This window comes from Periplaneta americana, chromosome 5 (assembly GCF_040183065.1).
Source record: "Periplaneta americana isolate PAMFEO1 chromosome 5, P.americana_PAMFEO1_priV1, whole genome shotgun sequence".
NCBI lineage: Eukaryota > Metazoa > Arthropoda > Insecta > Blattodea > Blattidae > Periplaneta > Periplaneta americana.
In genome coordinates this window covers 161,710,507-161,723,068 of record NC_091121.1, presented here as the reverse complement: position 1 = coordinate 161,723,068, position 12,562 = coordinate 161,710,507, and the positions used below count along the sequence as shown (strand labels likewise).

The 12,562-nt window shown below is 34.6% G+C and overlaps 1 protein-coding gene across 1 annotated transcript in view; it reads right to left on the bottom strand.

The window, feature by feature from the left end:
- Nucleotides 1–4,224, bottom strand: part of LOC138700255 (neuropeptide CCHamide-1 receptor-like) — a 215,896-nt gene extending 211,672 nt beyond the window's left edge. Inside the window, exon 1 of the mRNA XM_069826749.1 lies at nt 4,123–4,224. The gene's annotated coding sequence lies outside the window, so the exon portion shown is untranslated. The remainder of the gene's footprint in view (nt 1–4,122) is intronic.
- Between the last annotated feature and the right edge of the window lie 8,338 nt (nt 4,225–12,562).

Below are 12,562 nucleotides of genomic sequence, written 5' to 3'. Positions count from 1 at the left end.
TTATGGAAGCAAATAACTTTCATTATGTCTGGTATTCTTCATTGAAAATAAATCTGAAAAATTTTTATTTGAACGTCCAACGAACTTAGTTTGCAGCATTTGCTGCACAATCCACTAGTATTAACAGAAAAGGGTGGTACGTATTAAAGGGATGGTGGATCGAAAAGCAGAAATGTGATGTTCCACCATAACTATGAATAATTGTAAAGTTGGCTGACAATCATATCATATCATATCATATCATATCATATCATATCATATCATATCATATCATATCATATCATATCATATCATATCATATCATATCATATCATATCATATCATATATCATATCATATCATATATCATATCATATCATATCATAATCATATCATAATCATATCATATCATATCATATCACATCATATCATATCGTATCATATCGTATCATATCATATGGGTATAGTTCTGATTATTTTCCTGGATTTTGTTATGAAATAGGCCTATGTATGGTGTTTGAAATCGTTAACTTGACAAACTTGTATACTTCTCTCCCTCATTTCATTTCACTTAAGGTTTGTGTCTATACCAATGTCCCCAACATGAAAATGACGTGTTCTGAGAATCCTTGTTATTGAAAAACAGCTTAACAATTTCGAAGTCCTTGAATAAATTATAACCATAGCATTTCGGATATTGGAATGTCGTGTTAATTTAAAGTTGAAGAAAGGAACATGTTATTGAAATTCCGAACAATAAACCCAAACATTCTGTACATACATGCGATTGGATCTGATGGGAACGAAGTACTACGCATGCACAAGTTAGTAAATTCAGTAGTAGATAATAGAACCGAAATCGATTCGATGTTTGACGTGAGGGACTGACTGGTGAGTCCGCAGAGACGTTGGCTGCCACATAAAGGGAAGAGAAGATATCACTTAATTACATCTATTGTAGACAAAGCCTCTCTCAGAAGAAAGGGCTGGGATTAACCCTTACGGGTCTCCATCTTACTTTTCCTCATTTCATCGTAATAAGATAAAAAAAATCTCAAAATTCCCTAATGACAATGTCAAAGTCTTTTATTGTACCGGTATTCAATTATATTTTATCAAAATTAATCTTCAATTCCATTCGTCTACAAGACATCATTAAATGTCATGGATAGAATTTCTTAGCAGGTACGTTTTCCATCATGGTCTTCCTCATCCTGATTCTCTTTCTCCTTCTCTTCCGGATATTGGTGCTGATTATGATAGTAAAGTTATTGGTAATAATTTATCGAATATTCCATTCACTGAATCGTATTTTACCATGTGGTATAGAGTTCTAATCAATTACATACATACTCTATGCAAATATGTAACCGTTACTTATTAATACATCATCATCATCATCATCATCATCATCATCTTTATCTTCATCAATAACAACACGATTTGAGGCTAATAGCCCCTTTTTTCCATTAAAAGTACTGAACACAAACATATTATATACAAATATAAACAACGGACATTCCTGATTGTTGATATGTTTCCTTTAATTTAGTATAAATAAATATCAAGTAAATATTATATCAAATAAATATAAAATCAATCTTTATATGCAAGGCTTTCATTTCAAAACTTCCCAGTTTAAATAATTACTTATTTAAATTGAATTCAATTTAAACAAAAACACATCAATTTAGATATTAAGGGAAAAGTCTGAAACCAGGCTTAATAGCATTTTCGATTTCGCGCCCCACACCCAGCAACCCCGACTTTGAATTCCTGGCACGTCAAGTATATCAAGTAAATACCGAAAAATAATTGTTGTAATAACAACACAAATTATGCTCAAAAATAATAATAATAATTGTTATTATTGTTATTATTATTATTATTATTATTATTATTATTATTATTATTATTATTATTATTATTATTATTATTATTATTATTGCTATTGTCAAATTCTACCACCTCAAGATTTTCCTCATTCTAATGACTTGCTTTTATGAATCTGGTTCATTATGATGGTCATCCATTAATATTAATCTGTCTGGATCATTATTTTTTTATGCTCGACCATGCCGAAATGTAGTAATTATACACCTGGTAGCAGTCCTTTAATGCATGTCATTAAAGTACACCTATTCATTAAAGTTCAGATTTTCGATTATTCTCGGATATGCAATCGAAAGACAACTATCGAAAGGTCACGGAGGCTGGAAATCCAATACTGTCACAGAAGGTTATGTTCTGTTACTATAATAATTAGCGTTAATTGTAAATAATAGTCAAATAAATTCAATTTGTCATCTCGTTTTTCAATGTCGAATTCAATTTCAAGGTTATATCAAGACTAATGTTTATCTTACTCTCTAGATTATATCAAGGTCGTCGACATTCGTTTCCCGAAAAAAATCAATACTTTCGCGTCTGCGCACATCTCACAATTCATGAGGTAGGCTATTGCACTCACTCACATAACAATAACATGAATACTTACGAATAATTTCAAGTTAGAAATATGGTAGAGCATAAAAAGTCGTATGAAACTTGCCTATAATAATAATTAAGACGCTCGTATGAAAATTATGAAACGAGCTTGCGCTCGATTCATAAACATCTTCGCGTCTTAATTACTAGCATTATAGGCTCGTTGCATAATGTACTATTTTAGATTTATTTAGCCGGATAATATCTACAGTAGAAAACGTCACTGTCTTGCAGTCGTCCATTTACGTAATAGATCAACAGAAAACTGATACACAGAGTTCAAGTACCCAGTATTTGTAAAGAGAACAAACTCCCGTGCAATAACTCCCGATACGATGTAAACAACTGGATACGCTAGAAGTGACTAGTGACTTAGACCGTTGTTCCAACCAAGAAATTCATGATTCTGACTCGTGTAGAAGCGCCTCTGATACAGATATTGAAAAACATTTTTTCTGACAGCTGTGTAAGACTATACAGAGCATTATTCCATTAAAAACTCGATTTTGAAAAATTGTAACATGGACCGTTATTCGGCCCAACGTTTCAATTATTCTCAAAATTGACAATATCTTCGGTTTCCAGCTAAACTCAGTGTTGTTTCACATTCAGTAGAGTGGTATAAATAATTCACTTCTATAATGTGGGTATATTTATGTAGGATTGGCAACACTGACTTATCTTCGCCATCTATTCATAGAAATAATAACTAAAGAAGCCACACTCACACAAACAAATTAGTAGGATCAGATATCTTCGAACGTCAGTGTACACTGATGTTCAAAGGTATCGATCGGCCTATGATTTTATGATCTTGTAAACGAACTCTCCAGCCAAGGGATGTCAGAACGAAAGATATAAAAAAATGACAAATTTGGAAAGAGTTCCGCTAGTTTCCAATAGGTGGCACCATTGTTGGGAGCCATTAAAAGTGTCAGGGAAAATTATAATCTAGATTAAACATGAACTATTCTTCTAATAGATAATATCAGCGGTTTACACCCGAACTCAATGTTGTTTTACAATCAATAGAGTGGGATAAAAAATTGAATTCTGTAACACGGGTATATTTATCTACCATTGGTAACAGTGACTATTATCTTCGCCATCTATTCATAGAAGTAATAACTAAATAAGCCACACTTATACCAGCAAATTATCGATCGCTATCCATTAATAGGATCAGATATCTTTGAACGTCAGTGTACCTTATGCACCGCGCCTAAGCAAACGTAATGTTACAAGTTGAGGGCGAGAATGTGGTCTAAACCTTCGGACTCTACACATAATAACCAAACAAGGTAGAAAATATGACGTCAGTACAATAATTATTAGTTCATAGCATAACACTGTCCTGATAGCAGAAAAGCCCTCGAAGTGAAATACGTTAGGGCTATATTCAGTATCCCATGAATATTTAATTGTTGTCGAATGCAAGCCTTTTGTATGAACAGACAATCGAGTCCTTAGGGAGATGTTTATTTGGCGTAACAATTTCCCACAAACAACGCAACGCTAAATTAATTTGAAAAGTATAATTCAGGGCGGGGACACAGACCTCATCATTGTGTATTGTCGCTCAATCATTAATATCCATTAAGCACAGAAATGTATGTTTATCTCAATCCTCGGTGGAGTACTAACACTAATAACTTACTCGGACTGGCGTGATGTTGACGATGTGATGACATAGACCTGTGTTCACTCAGAAGTCCAGTGTGATAGTTTGCACGAAGACATGGCGTCTTGTACTATCGTCTTGGCGCTGCAAACAAAACATTGAAATTAATTACGCAAAACACGGGCTGACGTCAATCAATTATTGTGTTGATGTAAAAGTTTGCAGCGTTTTTGTGCAGTGACAAATGTTTCATTTGAGATGAATATAAGACAGAAATTAATCAGTAATACAGGGTGTTTCAGAAATATTTTGACATAACTTGGAGGCATGTTCCTCATACCAAAACAAGAAAAAAAGTTCGTATAAACATATGTCCGAAAATCCTTAGTTTTTATTTATTAATGAAAGAACATAATGAAACATTTGTTAGATATTGTCAGCTTGGCAGCAAGTGTTGCAACTTTAAACATTCCAGAAACTCATAACTATTTATACGAGTAATGACCAGGCTTCGAGACTTTGGACCCGATACAATAAGTTTATTGTGCATGCACTATAGGTTGTTGGCTCGCTGCAGGTAGATAGAGATGTGTTCAGGTAACAACGTTGCTATTTAGAGTATGGGGAAACACATATGAACATTCTGAAAGTAAATATACATTACACAATGATAATGTCAAAAGAATGTGAAAAGCATTTATTCTCCTGCCTTTTATAAGCATTTGTGTTTAATTATACACAGTGTTAATGGTGGAAATAAGCATGTAGCAATTTTAATTTTTTCATTTATCCTATTGGTCGTCTTTAGATAGTGCAGTTACAGTACCAAATTGCAATGTACCTACTACAAGATACATTCTCAGTGTCTCAAACGTAAATCTTTTTCGGTTATCTGCCAAAGTTTGTACTGTAGAAAGCAGCTTGTATATTGTTTGTATATTGTGATTCGTGTTTTACGCCAGTATCATCGAACTCCAGTCGTGGAACGGGGTAGCTACCGGCGTGGATTTAGAGGTATAGGCAAGTTAATATTAAAAATGTTAGTAAAAATAAAATGATGTCCCTGTATATGTCTTAAGTTATGCATTGACAGTCTTGGTTCATTTTCGACAAGAAAGTGACATCCATCGTTCTTGCAGTGGACTCTTCAAATTAATTCTTATCATTTTTCTCAATTTCAAAGTATGTCATACTAGTGTTTAATCGGCATAGATGTTATTTATATAGGTACTGTACTAGGAATATTTTAATTACATTTCAAAACTCACGATTAACTCGAAAACCTTAAACAATGGATGCATTTTGAGCACAAATTAGAAATCAGAGCGATAATTTATATGAATATCCGCTGTTCTAACAGAAAAAGTCGCCACTCTGCATACAAATGTCCGCCACGCAAACCCCCGCATTTAACTCGCCGTAATTCGCAAACCGGTACAGATTCTGAGTTTCAGTCACTTCTAAAAGTAATTTCCATTTTTATAAACACCTCTCTCGCTTTTAACTCCATCTAACGTAGCATAATATCCCACTTTACTCAAATCCTTTTAATATTACCCTCCCATCTGCGTCTCCAAAAGTCCTTTTCTCTCAGGTTTTCCAATTAATATTCTATAGGCATTTCTGGATTCGCCCATACGTTCTACACGCCTTGCCCATCTCAAATAATGGATTTAACGTTCCTAATTATGTCAGGTGAAGAATACAATGCATGCAGTTCTGCGTTGTATAACTTTCCGCATTCCCCTGTAAATTTATCCCTATTAGCCCTAAATATTTTTCTCAGTACCTTATTCCCAAATACCCTTTATTTCTGTTCCTCTCTCAAAGTGATAGTCCAAGTTTCACAACAATAGAGAACAACCGGTAATATGACAGTTTTATAAATTCTAACTTTCCGTATTTTTGACAGCAGACTCGATGAAAAAAGCTTCTCAACTGAATAATTGCAGACATTTTGCATATTTATTCTGCGTTAATTTTCTCACAAGTGATGAAGGATGGGTGGAGGGGAGAAAAATTCCCTCCGCGCATAGGGACTTGAACCCGAGTTTTCAGCTCTACGTGCTAACGCTTTATCCACTATGCCACACCAGATTCCAATTCCGATGCCGGACTGAATCCTTTCAGTTTAAGTTCCACCTCTTAGTGTCCCTTCAGTGGCCAACCCTCATACACTGTGTCATCTATGTGGGACAGTGGCACAATGTCCAACACACTAATGTGCAGAGGTGCACTCACTACTAAGTGGCCGAGATTCGACGGAATGAGCGCCGTCTTAAATCACTAAGTGATTATTTACGCATATCATATTATTGCGATGTACCGAAGCACGTATGATATTTCCGTGCAGGAATTCTGCATTACCATATGATGAAGGATGTGATATGCTGAAGTGTGTTGGATAATAATAATAATAATAATAATAATAATAATAATAATAATAATAATAATAATAATACTTAGTTACTGGCATTTAAGGAACCCGGAGGTTCATTGCCGTCCTCACATAAGTCCGCCATTGGTCCCTATCCTGAGCAAAATTCATCCAATCTCTACCATCATATCCCACCCCCCTCAAATCCATTTTAATATTATCTTCCCACCTACGTCTCGGCCTCCCAAAAGGTCTTTTTCCCTCCGGCCTCCCAACTAACACTCTACATGCATTTCTGGATTCGCCCATACGTGCTACATGTCCTGCCCATCTCAAACGTCTGGATTTTATGTTCCTAATTATGTCAGGTGAAGAATACAATGCGTGCAGCTCTGCTTTGTGTAACTTTCTCCATTCTCCTGTAACTTCATCCCTCTTATCCCCAAATATTTTCCTAAGAACCTTATTCTCAAACATCCTTAACCTCTCCTCTCTCAAAGTGAGAGTCCAAGTTTCACAACCATACAGAACAACCGGTAATATAACTGTTTTATAAATTCTAACTTTCAGATTTTTTGACAGAAGACTAAATGACAAAAGCTTCTCAACCGAATAATAACACGCATTTCCCATATTTATTCTCCGTTTAATTTCCTCCCGAGTGTCATTTATATTTGTTACTGTTGCTCCAAGATATTTGAATTTTTCCACCTCTTTGAAAGATAAATCTCCAGTTTTTATAGTTCCATTTTGTACAATATTCTGGTCACGAGACATAATCATATACTTAGTCTTTTCGGGATTTACTTCCAACCCTATCGCTTTACTTGCTTCAACTAGAATTTCCGCGTTTTCCCTCATCGTTGGATTTCCTCCTAGCACATTCACGTCATCCGCATAGACAAGAAGTTGATGTAACCATGGTGGAAACATAGTAGAGGTGTGGGACAAGCTGTGCGTGTTTTCGTTCAGTCTGCGCATGACGTCACCTTTACTGCAGGCCGCACTCGAATGACACAGTCAACATAACAGATTGTTGATGGTTAGATCTGCGTCCATAGATTTAAATGAATAAATAAAAATCATGGTTTGTGTATTCAGTAAATATTGACAGTATAGGCTATAATAGGGTCTACCTTGAAGTGATAACATTATAAAATAGTGAACAATAAATTAAATTCAAGAGTCAAGAAATAATGTAATACGGTAGTGCAACGTTAATAATTGCCTTCTGTAATATACACGTACTTTTATAATAATTATAATACATTATGCTACAATTATGCACAAAATTAGGCCCATATATGACACAAATTATATTACACATGAATTCAAGTACAATAGGAACTACCTTGAAATGATAACGTAATAAAATTATGATCTATTACATATTAAACTCAAGTTTCAAGAAACAATGTGATATGGCGGTGTGTCATTAATAATATTGCCTTCTGTAATATACACGTGGTTTTATAATAATTACAATACAATGTGTAATAAATATATACATACTTAGATCTATACAGTTATTTATAACATACATTATTTTGTACATGAATTCAAATACTTTTGAACCTTCATTAACATATGTATATGAATTTCTTGGAATAATTTGTCATTATAGTAAACAAATATTTTTATATATTCAGGCTATTGGAGACATACTATAGTCTACTACATTATTTACCTTATTATTCCACACACGACATAATATAGTTTCACCATTATAAATCCCACTCTGTTAAGTAAATACTTATCCTTATGCAATCTTTTTCATTTTCTTTATAATATTTCTCTTTGAAATTCCAGATATTTTTATTATTTTATTAATTTCTTTAATTCTAATAAATGTTCTTGTTCTAACCAATGTCGTAATTACTTCTGGCGGAAGAGGAGAACTCATTTCTGCTTCGTTTTTCATGGCAGAATTAACCAAATTTAGTCTTTTTTATTATAAATTTCTCATGAGAAACAGAATCTCCGTGCACATCTGAGAATATACTTCAACAAGCATGGCAACCAATTGTAGAGCCTTAGAAGGAAGAATTAAGTTTCCACGGGACACTGTAGTAATCCAGTCTTTTTGATTAGCAGAAGTTGACAATTTTGTGGGAATTCCAAGATTCGGGTATTGCTCCATATGTTTTGATGCAGCATATCCTGCAATATATTTGAATCCTTCCTGGGATATCCGCTGTCTTGCAGAGATTTCATATATTTTTTCTGGGAGGCCTATATTTTCTTCAGGATCTCGATCGTTGGTAAATTTAACCGGTTTCAGAATGCCTTTAAGAAATTCTGCCGTTGCACATAGTTCTTTCTGCAGATTATCATTGACTTCTGATTGGCTTGTACTAGGACCCACTATTAATGCCTCTTCTTCCGAAAGCAAATCGGAGGTGTTTTTGTTCTCAACAAAACTGAGATAATGGATTTCGACCTAGTATGTACCACTTCAGTCTGTTTAAAATCTAAAGCAGAGGGAAGATCGTTTGTTCTACCCATGCTTCTAATTTCCGAAAAAAAGTTTTCTACCAGATCTTGGTTAAGTTTTCTTGTGATGATGTATTCAATTTTGTACTTGTACCTCTTTGCCTCATGCAACAATGTTAATGATTTATTATTTATTAGAATCCCCTCCTGATAAGGTAATTTCCTGTTTGCTTCTCCTACTTTAACTGTGGTCATGAAGTCATTCATTTCTGAGAGTATAATATTCTGATCTTGAAGGTTTATTCCGTAACTATGCAGCCCACGGTGGGTACCGAATTTAGAAACGGTATTAAATAAATCAAACCAATCATTAGTTAATTTTATTGCCTTTGAAGTTTCTTTCCATTCATTTGATCTCAACAGCTCGTTTTCACCACACCATTTCAAAGCCTTTGCAACTCTGTTGGAAAATAATTGTGCTGCCAAACTAACCTTTTGTCTTTGGGTACCACGGACACTTAAGTGTAACGGAGTTAACTTGTAAGCTAATTTTGTATCAGAGGACGAGGATGCACGTAAAAGTTCATGAATTGGTTCTGATGAAATGTCCAATCCGTTCAAGTTGAAACCATGATCTAGAAAGTGATTCCTGTGTAATTTCAATAAATGTGGAGCGTCTGAAAAAAACAAATATTTCTCGAGTTGAATCATTTGGATTAGGAAAACTGCAGTTTAGTTTGGTAGAAATTTTCAAATCACGCCACAATTTTCTGTTACTTCCACCTAAATCGCTAACTGTGGCCACAACTTGAAAACCACTGCCTTCTAACTGGCAAATTATGTCTGTTAGGATTTCTTTTGTCATTGTCTGATCATATTTATAGTATACGGGCTGCCTCTACCTTGCAAACAAACCACGTGCAAAAACAACCTGCACTGCCTTATGAGGTCCAATTATTTGTTCTTCCCTACTGTCAAAAGAAACCTCATTTAAATACATTTCATCAAATGCTAATACTGTTACACGATCTAACTCCGACATATTTGTAGCTCTCGCCTTCATTAATTTTAAGACATCATGAAGTACACCTTCCTCAAGCGATAATTGTTTTACTGCCTATTTTCTCAGAGTTGACAAATCAGGTAACGGGTAATTTAATTTTGTTCTTAAGTATCGGTATGTTTTTGGACTTAGGTTTCGAAGTGTTATTGCAGTACCGTAATCTTCTACAAACCATTTCACCCTACGCTTTTTATTCAAAAGGGCATCAATTTGCCCAATAGTGAAAAATGGTTTCAAAATTTCAGCCACTTTAGATTTAACTTCTGTTTGTCTAATGTTTTTCAATGAAATTACATCCTCATGTAATTTTCTTCCGTCTTCTTCATGTTTCCTGTTGGCAGCTGTCAATTCCTTAATTCTCGTTTGTAGAGAGTAATTCTTCTCTTCTAATTCTTGAATTCTTTCTATTAGTATTTGGCATTCCTCTGTGACAGTAGACTCAGTGGCTCCGCGATTTTCCATTGTTACATTAGTGCTGGATGCTCCTGTTGAGCTGAAGTGAAAGAAAGTTAATAGGTACAGTAGCCTACATGCAATTAGGAGCGTATTTAGACCTCGGCAGACTAAGCAGCTGTCTAGGACGGCAGATTTGAGGGAGCGACTTTTAAGCTATTACTGTTAATGTTTTATATGTTTTTTAAATTTTATTCATAACTCTTTTAAAGAGTACATGAACTTAAACGCACAATGAAAAGGATATGAATAACATTGACAACAATCAGTTCAAATTATGTATTGTAATTAATGTCTAGTTAGGTTTATTAAAGAAAATGTACTCAACGCAATGAGCTGCGATCGCTGTCTGCAGTAAAGATGACGTCACACGCCTCGGCCGCTATCGCAACAGCATGCGCAGTCCCACACCTTTACTATGTTTCCACCATGGATGTAACCCATTCAACTCCAAATCCTGTCTATTATCCTAAACTTTCCTAATGGTATATTCTAGAGCGAAGTTAAAAAGTGAAAGTGATAGTGCATCTCCCTGCTTTAAATAATAATAATAATAATAATAATAATAATAATAATAATAATAATAATAATAATAATAATAATATCTATGCAATTCGTATGGTACGATGATTTATGGTCCACTCTGTCTACTACAGTGTAAATGAAGAAGAAAAAGAAAGAAAAGGAAGGTTAATTACAAGTGTAATGTAAGAGATGCGCTCTGGGAGTAAGGAACAGACAGAACATTTCAACGAAAAGAACTGTGTTGCGTGATGCTATTACATAATAGCTTGCTAGCGATGAAAGTAGTAACACCTTCTCCAACTTTCTTTGTGAAAGATGACAACTAAATAACATGGAAGAAGGAAAATGTGAGAACTAAAAATAACCTAAAGAATTTGTTCTATAGTGTAAACGAATTTTGCAGTGGTAGAGCATTTAGAAATTTATTGCAAATTATTCTGCTCTTCTAGAGGTTTTATAGATGTAAGTCCATATTCACATCTAAAATATATATTTAAGTAACTTAACTGTGTTAAATGAATTTTAAACATTTAGGGCCGATTCCACTAACAGGAGTTAAACATACAGGGACATCATTTTATTTTTACTAACATTTCTAATATTAACCTGGCTATGCCTTTGGATCAACGGTTGAGAACCGAAAACACCGTTTCCTACGCCCTTCCACGACTGGAGTTCGATGATATTGGCGTAAAATACAAACAAATCACTTTACTAGATACAGGAGGGAAGAAAAGTAGTTCATCCATTTACGTAAACTAGGAAATATCGCGATTTTGAGTTTGACAATTTTCATTACGTTTTTGTTTAATCAAAATACAGTACAGTATTAACAATAAGTGTTTTCACTCACGGACTGAGCTATCCATTCGGACGTATTCATTATGCAGTGTATATTATACTGTCTAAAGCACATTAGCCCACAATGTATAGAGAGAAGTTAAATTGAAAAATAATCTTAATATGGATATTTAAACACATTTTTTTAATGGTGGCCGTTCATTTCGATAAAGGCTTGTTCTTTTATGCATATTATCGCACTATAGATTATTGTACCTAATTCCAATTGCCAGTTTCGTCCTTCGTACTAGTAACTCATGCTGAAATAATTCTGTACCTACTCTATAAAAAAGTACCTTACGTACTGTGAATTCAATCTTCACTTCTGCCCAATCCGAAAAAAAAAATTCTCAGACACGCTATCCAAGTGGTTTTGTCGCAGTCATACAAAGGGAGGAGATCACGTGATAGTTAATTACTTAACGAGGCCCTTTTATTTAAGTTATTTTAAATAGTTGTATAATATTACGTAGACGTCCAATTTATAACAGAAATTAATGTTTTCAGAAAAGAGCTAAGACAGCCCAGCCACTAGTATTTACAGAGGGGCGAGCAGAAGCAGGTGGGGGTAACCTGGATGCTACGTAGGCAAACGGACGACAGTACCTGTGCGAAAATGTGATTCAATATTGAAAGCTCTTTCGTCACTGGAAAACGCGAACATATTTCTGGAACGTACTAGGCCTATACTCACTAACTCAGTACTGTTTATACCGTAAGGCGACTTTGACTGCGCCTTGATTGTGTGTGGACGGTTGGAAGTTTACTAGTAGAAGGGATGGGAG